General features: G+C 42.5%; 1 protein-coding gene across 1 annotated transcript in view; it reads right to left on the reverse strand.

Moving 5' to 3' along the window:
- Positions 1–2,334, reverse strand: part of LOC107103413 (GTPase IMAP family member 8-like) — a 14,923-nt gene extending 12,589 nt beyond the window's left edge. The window contains exon 1 of the mRNA XM_015403115.1: positions 2,223–2,334. The gene's annotated coding sequence lies outside the window, so the exon portion shown is untranslated. The remainder of the gene's footprint in view (positions 1–2,222) is intronic.
- Positions 2,335–2,759: the final 425 nt, after the last annotated feature.

Raw genomic sequence — 2,759 nt, forward strand, 5'->3', positions numbered from 1 at the left:
AGTTTCCCGTGAGTTCCAATAAATATTGGACTTTTAATCCTCCCTTTGTGTCTGTGAGTCTGCATTTGGGCTAGTAAAACCATTGCATCATGACAGAACTATCCAGCCAAAAGACTAGCCCTGCAGACTCCTTCTACGCGCTCCTGGAGAGCCCGCTCTGTGCCGTCTGGAGACCCCTGAGCCCGCTCTGTGCCGTCTGGAGACCCCTGAGCCTGCTCTGTGCCGTCTGGAGACCCCTGAGCCTGCTCTGCGCCTTCCAGAGACTCCGGATGTTGAGCCACAATCGGTGGCTTCCTCTGTTCCGGATGCGGAGCCGCAGTCGGCAGCTTCCTCTGCTCTGGATGTGGAGCCGTAGTGGGTGGACCTGTTGCAGAGCAGCGGGAGCGGAGACGGCGTCCTTCTCGGGGCTTCTTGCTGAAGCGGACACAGTGTTTCTCCCGGTGCTTCCTGCTGAAGCGGAGGTGACGCCCTCCTCCAAGGCCCCTGCAGCTTCTGAGACTCTGCTCTGCTGCCGGTTTCATGGCCGGCCACCTGAGACTCTTCCTGGCATCCCTGGCTCGCCCTTCGCCCTCCATTTTTTCTTTGGGGCGTCTGGAATCCGCCCTTGAGGGGGGGGGACTGTCAGGATCCAGGGGTTTACCCACCAGAGGGCACCGTGGATCCATGCCTGGGGAGTTTGGGCTCAGCTTGGATCAGCTGTTTTCTATCTGCTGATTAAGGAAGCTCCCTATATAAGCTGAGTCTGAACTTCCCTCGGTGCTGGATCGTTGTCTTACCTGTGCCACCATGCCTGTCTGAACCTGCATCCTGCAAGTCTGTCAACCGGTTCCAATAAATTCTGGACTTTTAATCCTCCCTCTGTGTCTGTGAGTCTGCATTTGGGCTAGTAAAACCATCGCATCATGACAATTCAACACCTAAAGAAAGTCAAGAATCACTAAGAGAAGATAGGAAAGCAATCAAATTTGAAGCATAGCCAACCTTACAAAAACTGATGATACAGACTGCCAGGGTTTTAGTCCCTTTGGATTTTATCATATGGCTTTTATTTTATTCCTCTATTTCAATAGGACACGGAAATGGGCAAAATAACACACACCCCTCCTCAAACTTTACGACTGATTTTGTAGCCAGAAAACAGATTGAGAGCATAGAAGACAGACTCTACAGCAGCAGGGGTTATGCTGAAACAAAACACTCCTGCTGTTGAGGTGATCATGTGAGCTGATTTTTTCATAAGGTAACTCCCAACAAAAGTCACATGGGTGAGATGAAGAAGAGATAGCTTGTTTCCCACTAAGGTGATCTAAAATAGTGTTAAGATCTGGTTTGTCTTGCTCTTCAACATAATTAGTGTTGGAAAGTTGGGTGGCAGACTGCCTGCATGTAGAAAGTCAGAAAACAAATCCAGCCCTGAAGATCCAATATTAAAGGATGAATCTGGACACCAATCACTGTGAATACCAGAACCAAGAAACTCTAAAAAATATCTGTTAACTTTGCAGTGAGGTTATTTGTGCTGAACAAGATGTTTTATAAACATATGTTTAGGGGATTTTCTGGCCCCAAGTAGTTTCATTAATGTGCGAAACACTGTTAGTTTAAATTTAGTGGAAATAAACAAATTAAACTTCAATTAATTCATGAACAGACAAGTAATATTCTATTTTGCTTTTTTTTTCGTGTGTTGAACATATGATACTTCTCATCCACTAATCTACTGTTTTTAAACTTTGTTTTCTATCCTCAGTTAAACTGGTTCAGCTGGAATATTTTTACATCAGTGCTGCTTAGGAATTCAGCTTAGAGGAATGTGTTTTAGGGTGCAGCTCAACTAAAATACTGATCAAAACAAAATGTATAACATGATATAAGTGTGATGTTTGAACAACTTTTGAGATTTTGAAAACACTTAATGAACAAGTCAGGTTTTGTTGAATTATTAAATGAAGAGATCTTATTTAAACAATTTTATCTTTAAATAAAGAAACTTGGTTAACATCCTGTCAGTCACTTACCAAAGCAAAGCTTTTAGTGAGATGATTTTTAGTTAGAGTCCACTTTTTTGTCTAGTTGAAGTAGGCCTGACTTGATTCTCCTATGATAAAACTCTCAAAAGGGGTAGATTTAAATTCTGATGTTTTTTTTGTTTTTTTTTTCTAATTTGCTGGAAAAAAAGGTATATTTTAAGGTTAATATCAACAAAATATAAGCAGACTCACCTCTGCCTTTGGTAAGTCCACAATTATCCGAGCTGATGTTCAAAGCTTTTTGAGCCACTGGATTGGCAAAGGAATGAAAACAAAAGTATGTCATGCTCCCTCAGATGGAGAGAAGAACAGAGAGACAGGATGATCCTGATGTGACGAAGCAGAGAAGGAGGAGTTTTTCTCTCTAACAGAGGAGGAAGATGTCACTGTTTGGGTGAATTAGAGAAGAAGGGAATCATAAAACATAAAGGCAAAAATATCTGTGTGGCATAGCCATTGTCACCCTATGATCTTTAAACATTTATTATTCCTGTTCACAACAACAGGCCGGTTATCTCAGACTTTCCTAACCAGAGAGTTCTTATCTCTGTTCCCATGATGCTCAGGATGTCTGGAGTGTGTAATCATTAGCAATAACCTAAAAGAACAAAGCTTTTACAAAGCAGAATGTTTGTTACATATGAGTTTCACCATATTCCTTTAAGCTCTGGGCCTCACTGGGTCATTTATGACTAAAGAAAAAAGGCCATTATGGACCCAATTTTGTCA

The sequence above is a fragment of the Cyprinodon variegatus genome, unplaced genomic scaffold (genome assembly GCF_000732505.1).
Source record: "Cyprinodon variegatus isolate N-32 unplaced genomic scaffold, C_variegatus-1.0 Scaffold1440, whole genome shotgun sequence".
Taxonomy (NCBI): domain Eukaryota; kingdom Metazoa; phylum Chordata; class Actinopteri; order Cyprinodontiformes; family Cyprinodontidae; genus Cyprinodon; species Cyprinodon variegatus.